The sequence below is a fragment of the Capsicum annuum genome, chromosome 10 (assembly GCF_002878395.1).
Source record: "Capsicum annuum cultivar UCD-10X-F1 chromosome 10, UCD10Xv1.1, whole genome shotgun sequence".
NCBI lineage: Eukaryota > Viridiplantae > Streptophyta > Magnoliopsida > Solanales > Solanaceae > Capsicum > Capsicum annuum.
Genome location: NC_061120.1, coordinates 36410105 through 36419396, shown reverse-complemented (window position 1 = coordinate 36419396; position 9292 = coordinate 36410105). Strand labels below are relative to the sequence as shown.

Genomic DNA, 9292 nt, shown 5'->3' with positions numbered 1-9292 from the left:
TATATACTACATAAACATCATGCAATACCTACTGCTATTGACCTTTCAACTTAAAACTGAAAGGTTTTTTCCAAGGCATAATGCCTCATAACACTGACAATCTCTTTGTCTTGGTACAATTGACCTTCTTCAACATCTTGGTGTTGTGGGTTGTTTATTATGCCTCTAACATAACAATCCTCCCCATGAACAGAATTTATCGGCTCAGTGGTATCTTGGTTTTTGATTATACTAGTGTTATCAGCTTCTATACCATTTCTATCCTTACCATGCACAGGACTTATCTACATGGCATCAGGCTGGTATATTTTAGGTCTATTTTTGCTTTATGTACCATCAGATGAAACTGTAGCAGGGTTCAAATTTGAGCAACTTCCAGCAGTACACTTATCCTTGAAGGTACAAAGCGGATATGCTGTGAATTCTGAATTCATTCTTTTCAGCTAATATACACTCGCACCTCATGTCATTGTGCATTGTCATTGGTGGATATGCATCCTGTAAGATGTACTTAATCTCAATCAAGTTTGTATCCAAATCCTTCTCCAGCTGTTTCTCTATTACAATAACAACAACAAACCCAGTGTATTCCCACAAAGTAGGGTTTGAGGGTAAAATGTATGCAGGCCATACCTCTACCTCCGAAGAAGTAGAGAGGCTATTTCCGATAGACCCCGGCCTATTTGCAACGTACACACGGTATTCTTTAGTAAAAGGCAAAAGAGTAGTTCGCTATCTGTGCATCGCGTGGCTGCGAAAGAAAGTTGCAATAAGAAGTGATCAGAACTCCATTAACAGAATAATTCGCAAAGCTGTTGTCACTTTCCCATAATCTATGTGCTCTATAAATACAGGTATTTTATCCATGGTTTCTGAAAGGAAAAAAAACTCTATTAAATGACATTGTAATCATAATCGAGAGGGGGAGCCTTGCAGTAACAAATAAAGTAGTAGTTCAAACCATTGAAACAGTCTCTAGCATCATGCCAGGTAAGACTGCATATATAGACCCTTATGGTCTGGCACTTCCCTGAACCCCACACATAGAGGGAGATTTATTGCACTAAGCTGCCCTTTATCGTAATCACAATTAAACATTAGAACATATGCAACACAATGTTAAGGTATCAAGTTCTATAATTTGTGTTTTGAATGGGAATTTTGCAGATCAAGTCAAATATCAATACTTACATTTTTCTATTGAAAACCTTTCAAATGGTGTAATTTTCAAAATTCCAAATATGAAACACCAAGTCAAAGTATTTCCCATCCGATAAAAAATGCTAGATGATATTTTACGATTTAAGGCATGAAATTACCTCGAGTGGATTAATCGAATAGCCAAATTTCTAACGTAGAGAACGCAATGTTTAACGGAAACTCATTCTGATCGCAGATTCCACCAGAATTTCTGTTTAGGGGTCAGGGGTCATTTTTATGGGAATTGGAGCGTTGTTACTCTCTTTGGCCGCACTATGAATGAACCCAGTTTCTGAGGGTGAAAGGGTTTTAGGTCTCATTTGTTTGTACCAAATGACTTTAACCATTAAATGCATTTATTTTTTCATTAAGATTTTGGCTCTTAATAGGTTTGAATAGGTTTTAATTATTCTGGAACTAAGTCTTAATTATTAAAAGACATTCTTGTGTTGAATAATATTCATCACCACTCTATCCATAGTCATCAATCACCACCACTAACCACCTCTGCCACAACCACAACCATTGTTAACCACCACCTACCCACCAACCACCTCCACCGTCGCAACCACCATTCACAATCATAATTATTACTAACCACTATTTTCACCCGCTACCATATCTACACCTCCATTATTTTTATTATATCCGTCACTATCACCACCATCAACACCAATGCCAATGCTAATGCCAACACCACCACCATCATCAACCATTATCGGCCAATCCCAACTACTAACCAACTCATCTATCATAACTAGCGCTACCGATAACTACCACTAACACATTATTAACATCTACACATTCTTTGGCCACCACCACCATTGTTACACGGTGTCGCCACCTCTATCACCACTTCAACCAACATCATTGCTACAGTATATCTCTACTAATAATCATCTCCATCATCACAACTAACAATATCTCCAAATACCACCAACACATCGTCAACCATCATTAACACATCGTCAACCACCATGCATTCATTTTTAAGCTATCACAATCAACACCTCCAAATACTAACATCAACGAACTTCACATCACTACCACCACCACCACTACCCATCATCACCATCATAACAATCACTACAATACCAAACATTTCTACCATCACAACTATGACCACCAACATTACTAATCACTAATATCAATCATTACCACCACCACCATTACAAACCATCTCCATTATCACTGACAAATATAAATATTTTTCAATCAAACAATAATTTTATTATTTTAAATTAATTTTTTTCAAATATATAATTATTTGTCATTTGAATTATATTTTTTATTATATATGTAAATAAATAAATTTGCATATTTAGATATTAAAAAAAAATAATTTTAACCATTCAGTTTTCAAATCTGAAGACAACATCTTAATCATTCAGATATGCATTAAGATTCAGATGTCGGGATTTTAATAAAAACAAATGCAGCCTTAGTGAGATTCTGGAATAATTATGGGATTCTGTTGGATTTTTTATATTTGGTGGGTCTACGTAAGCACGTATGCACGTCCTCTTTCAATTTTCATCTTTTTGTTATACTCACTCCGTCCCATTTTATGTGGCATATTTTAATCTGACACAGAGTTTAAAATAAGAAAAGACTTGGTGATGTTTACCAAATTATCCTTTATTAAAAGATGTACTACTACTATCTTTAATTACGTGGCTCCTTATAAGTGGGATCAATAAGGATAAAAGTGAAATTATGTCTTTAAATAGTTATCAAATAAGAAAAGGCGACATTCTTTTTGGGATGAACTAAAAAGGACATGGAGACATATAAAATAAGATGAAGAGAGTAAATATAGATGTCGTATGACATATATATATGTGTGAATGTCATTAATGAGAGAGAATAATTGGCCAAGTACATCTCTTAAATTTGGCGTAAACATTTATTTTGGCACCACTACTAAGCATTGGTCATTTTTAAACACTCAAAGTAGTGTTTTATTGTGTCATTTCAACACCTTTTCTACAATGAGCAAAGCAAATAAGGAGAGTGTAATAAACTATTCGATGATGTGGCAATTAACAAATAAAATAATTACACGTGATATTTTTTTTAATAAAAATTATTTTAAAATATTTTAACACCACCTCCCTTATCCCCCAACCTACCCTCAAGATTTTCTTATCCAACACACCTTTTTTTTCTTGCTGAAACAACCTATAATACCCCAAAATTTCTGGCTAAGCTTCCTATCATTTGTCATATGTTTATAGGTCCAAAAATAATTATTTTTAATCATAGATATATGTCATGATCATTTACGTAGTGTGTAAAGTGCTTTGATGTGAAAAATATTCATAGGAAATACTTAGAGCGAAGTTGAGTTGAGAACTTTTGTTATCGATTGAGTTTTAGTATTTGATCTTACAATGGTCAACTTTATACATGTTTAACTTCTACATTATATTGAGTTGGAGCTCAAGACCCGCCAGATGAAAGGTATTTGATTCCTCATTTCAACACATCCAATTTCACCTTAATCCGATACCCGAGTGAAAGGTCATGAGCATTTTTGTGAGAGAATCAGTGAGAGTTCATGATAAGAGAGTGACATGCCCTGTATGCTCCGTGATAAGAGTGTGGCACACCCTTTGTGCTCTGAGATAAGGGAGTCCCACGCCCATGGTCACAGAGACGCTAAAATTCATGTTTTTCTTTAATTTTTTGAGGACAAATTAGTCATTTACCTCCTAAATAATCCTATAACTAATACTAACACACTTTTTCTCATCCCATAACCCACATACGATTCTTATTCTTCCATATTCTCAAGAGAATCCAAGTAAGGGTTCTTCTCCGAAATTCAACCTTCTAAGACTCAATTCAAGCTTCCTTCAAAGGGAATACATCAAGTTCAGGTATGTGAGATTTGAATAAGGATATTTTTACGTCCTTGTGCCCAAAAATATGATTTTTATATTGAATTTAAGAAATTGATAACTAGGGTTAGTACTCATTTTTCTTATGCTTTGATATTATGATGTTTACTCATGAGTTGAACATTACTTCGTATATAATTTGATGTTTACTTAAGTTTTTATCCACTAAAGTTATCTTAAGCATTGAGTTTTGATATAAAGTTTGCGTGCGACGATAATGGATTAAAATTTGAGCATAGAGTACTCAGTTTACCAAAAGTTCATGCTTACTAGTTCAAGTTACAAAAGTATTACAACATGATGAAAGTTTTTCCTTTTATTTTATGATCACAGACAAGATATGAAGTTCACAAAAGAAATCAAGATTTTGAGATAGAAATAGAAGCATATTGTATTTTCAGACTTATCAGTTCATAAGCTTATTATAAGGTGAACTATATATATATATATATATATATATATATATATTATGAGAAATAGTATGATTTTGAGAGTAGTACCTAGTACCAAGGAGCAAAGGTTTATCGTACCATAGTTTCATAAACTACGTGCCGTTGTAGGTTGTTCTTCAGCGTGTCCAAATGGCCATGTAGCTTGTCCTATATGATATGTCATATATTATTCAACTTGCCAAAAGGGACATGTATATGTGATCACCTTAGTTAGCCTTTATACTTTGGCAAGGCATATTGGGACCATTTGATAAGGGTTACTACATCGAACTTTATGTTGGTCAAATATTTTATGTTGGTTAAGAGAATCTCTCACAGAAGTAAAAAATTTTAGAAACTCTTCGTAGTGACTCACAAGCTTTATTCAGATGTTGTTTTATGATTTATGCTTATGTTATTTCATCTTTCAGTTTTATTCATGATCAAGGTGAGTCTATTTACACTTAGCATGCATGTTTTTAAGTTTATGATACATATCGATGTTTACTTATTGCATTCACCCCTATTACTCATTATATTCCAGAAGTACTGACCATATATACGTCTGTGTGGCTACATTGTTTTATAATGTAGGTATCAACTATAGCCTGCAATATCATGATTAAGCAGTTCACAGCTTCTAACCAACAAGTGATGAGTTCTTTTTATTCGAGACTTTAGTCAGTTTGTAGATTTAGTATTTTATTGTTTTCAATTGTATTGATTAGGGATAGCTGGCGGTTATCTCCGAGCAACCTATAGTCAGTATTAGTAGATGCTTTATAAATAATCTATTAGAGTTGATGTATTCAGTTTTAGTTTCTTTTTGTATGATCTAGTGTTATAAATATTTTAAATAGTAGTGTACTGAAAAAGTTCAGCCAAGGACATCTCTTCGACTTATTATTTCTAATTTTATGAATTTTATTCAGTTGTTTAAAAATTGTGCTAGTATCATGGGTTATCTTGGGATCACTTGTGGTTCTAAGCATTGTGTGATATCCACGGGGTAGTCTCGGGGTATTAAAACTTAGTATCGGATCACAGAGTTCAAGTGTCCTATAGTATCTGTAAAGCCATATCTAGTAGAGTCTTACAAAATGGTACAAAGACATTAGTACTTTTCTTTGAAAGGCTATTGGGCATCTAAGAAACGTTTCCCTTCTTTCATACTCTAGATCATGCAGTAAAGTTTTCCTTTTAGAAACTTCTATTGATTCGTGTGTTACTCCAAAATCCTCTAACTATGACTTATCATAGAGTTAGTGCAAGAAGTAAATTTCAATTTCTCCTAATATAATGCTCTCAAATTAACTATCAGACACTTTAGAATTTATATAAAGGGATTGCGAGGAGCTCGTTGATTGTTTTAAGTCCTTTAATTTGAAAGCTTATGTCCACATCCATATGAATCATACGGTTAATACAGAATATGATATGTACTCGATTCCTCTTTAATCATTCATTAGAGATAGTAACTCATGAAAGGAGAGAGTACGTACCTCGATTGTTGAATAAAGTTTTCATTGAGGAATATTATAACTTAGAGTGTTATGAATAATAAGTAATAGAACAACCTTAAAGTTGGAAGTATAGATTTAGAAGTGTAGTGATGAGATAGGTGGGGATAGCAATTGGTTAAGAGTATATTGTTGGATCTATGTATGTTATTAGGTCAGGATTGAGGTATTATACCTTCGGGTGTTAGATAAAGGGTAGTGAGTATAGTGTAGATTTCATGGTGGAAGGTGAATAAGTTTTTAGTCAAGGTGACTTAGAGTATATTTGAAGCGGAAGAGAAGTTCTTGATGGTGTTTTGCGATATTATAAAAGTATAGATCATTAATGAAAGTATTAGGTTATTAAGAATTGTTAATCTTGGCTTTCCTTTATGATCGTGAAAAGGAAATTGGTTGATATTTATAGAGCTATGGATAAAATTTAGACATATGGGTGGATAAGTAGTAGTGATATGTGAAAGGAGGATATGGTAATGGATTATAATAAGATAGACCACAAGATTATGATCAATTATTTTTATAATGAGGTTCTAGAGGATTAGTTTTTTTTTTGTGATGTTTTTCATATAGATGCTAAGAATATGTGAAGTTGTGTTGTCAATCAATTTTAATACTAGACACTAAGTTTGAACAGTGGATAATCATAAAGGTGGAATAATAATGCTTGGGATAGTGATGCTAGTTATATGGAAGGTGAGCTAGCAGTCTTGAAATGATGCATGCAAGAAAGTAAGTTCATTCATTTGCAATTAAGTATGACAGTATAAGTATGATATAGAGATATACCCAAGTTAATATGTGGTTGTATTATTTTCTAAGATTATTAAGTGTTGTGCATGGTTAGATTGTACCCCTGAGTTTCTAAGTGTGAAGAAGTCTAGTTATATAGTATATGGTGTTCTTAATAGCTAAATTAAGGAGTTATGGATAGATGATGTTGATTATTTTGGTATAATTTTGCTTCTCATGGTTTAGGAAAAAATATAAATTTAGAGGTGTGATATCAGCTAATTATAAAGAGAAGGGCAAATTGTGTATTTAGAGACGCAAGTATGTTTACCAAGAAAGTGTAAGTATATGAAGATGAGTATATGGAGACGACTATTGAAGCTTGATAAAGTTAAGGGTAGTATATATGAAAGGAGTGTGAAGGTTGTATTTTTTCAAATATAGTTTATCCAGGTGAGTTGAGCATTCAAGTGTAGACTATTAGACTAAAGAATTATGTCTCAGTCTTGAGGATATAGAATAGACCTGTGGACTTAGAATGTTGGCTTTGATCTAAGGGGGAGATGACAGGGTAAAGAACCAAATCAAGTTTTGTAACCTAGAGTGTGATGCATGTCAATTAGAGTTATGCTGATATACTGGTTCATTCTTACTCTAGCGTATTTCTTGGATTTCAGTCACAATGTTACCCTATCAATATCGTGCATGATAGAACCACACCTGTGACCAATCTTATACACTTCTTGCATACTCATGTTCATTCTCAGCTCCTAGTAAAAGAAGTAATAGTTTTACTCTACGATCCTAGTCATCACCCATGAATCTATGAATTCTAGTCTTATATTAAGTAACTTATGATAAGTATGTCACGACATAATTTATGAGTCATGATGACACCTACTTTATCCCACTAGTAGATAAGTTAAACCATAACTCAGAGCTATAAACAATGGGCTAATTTGGTAGAAATGACCTAAAATCCAGAAATCAATAATTTAATACTTACAAAAATAATAAGGCAATAATGATAGTCTAAAAGATAGATAAAACATAAAAAACCATCCCCCAACCTAGTGGTGTTGGTACAAGAGCTAATACAAAAGGAACATAAGCACTGAAATAGTGAAAAGAAAATCCATCTCCAATAGTGAAAGACTAGACATAGATAATGGAAGAAAAAAAGCAACTTTGACTCCGAGAGCTCACCTTATCTCCAAAATTGACTCGGGATGATCTTTACGTCAGACGCAGCCACTAGTACTCAGATCTATACAAAAAAGTACAGAAGTGTAGCATGAGTACCAAAACCATGGGTACATAGTAGGAATTATCAGCCGACTGAGCTAAATCATGATATAAATTTGATAGGATGAAAGATAAATAAGCTAAGTCAAGGTCTAAGGGGCAAACCTGAAATTAAGATCCAAAATTGTAAATAAATAACTATTACAGATATAATATAAAATAAAGCATAATTAATATTACAAGACTAGCCCCCATAAGCCAGTAAGTGAGAAAAAGTAAATAACCCAGTGTGGGTCCCCCATAAGCTCGAAGGATACAATTAAAGGAAAATAAATAACTGAAGATCCATAAATATATCGAATATCAAGCTATAACCATTAATCCATCCATACCGTATCATATCATCAATAACTCTCAATGTCGGACTCAAACCAAAACTCAATATCATCATCAATTTTAGCATCATTCGCTGGAGTTGAACCAAAACTCATCCAATCAAGATAATCATCAATTGCTAGACTTGAACCAAAACTCAATATCAACAATCTATCGAGTTTTGAACGAAATTAGCACCATCTTCCAAATAGCAAATTAACATAAATATCATGTAGCCAACCTCTTCAAACTCCAAAATAATTATTTAAAAGTGTATAACATGCGTATAGAAGCTTACAAGAGCTAACCCAAAAGGTGGGCCGGAGGGGCCCACTTCTAATCCTTGAAATCCATTCTACTGCAAATCCTACCCTGGACTAGGCTGAGGTATCAAAATTCAATTCTAAATGTTAAATAAGCCATAATTATCCCTAACATAAAAATTCTACCTAAGTCAATTCCGTGTAAATTACAGTTTCTTAATAAGCTAAATAGTCTAAATAATACTATTCGTATCAATCATAACTCCAATGCTTAAATCCCATCCCACATCTAGAATAATATCATCATTATAGTACGAATTAGATCAATCTATAAAAAAGGTAAACCTAGCCTACCTGGATGCCGAAGAATCTGCTAAAACGATGATTCCCCTTTTCAAAAAGCTTTAGCAAGATGCCACGCTATCAAAATCACAATCTACTCATCAAAATAAGAACAATGATTCCCATATTTCATTTTTGTGCTTCGAGTAAAAAATTGCATAAAAATCCTTGTGTGGCCCACCTGTGGAAATGCACTTTCAAAATCCACAACACACCTCTCTATCTCAATGAACATTAGTCTCAAGAATGGGTAAATTTTGATCTCTAATGGTGCAACAATCAAT

General features: G+C 33.4%; 1 non-coding gene across 1 annotated transcript; it reads right to left on the bottom strand.

The window, feature by feature from the left end:
- Window positions 1–634: 634 nt before the first annotated feature.
- Window positions 635–753, bottom strand: LOC124888193. The gene has a single exon (XR_007046324.1). It is a non-coding gene; the product is annotated as a U5 spliceosomal RNA (small nuclear RNA).
- Window positions 754–9292: the final 8539 nt, after the last annotated feature.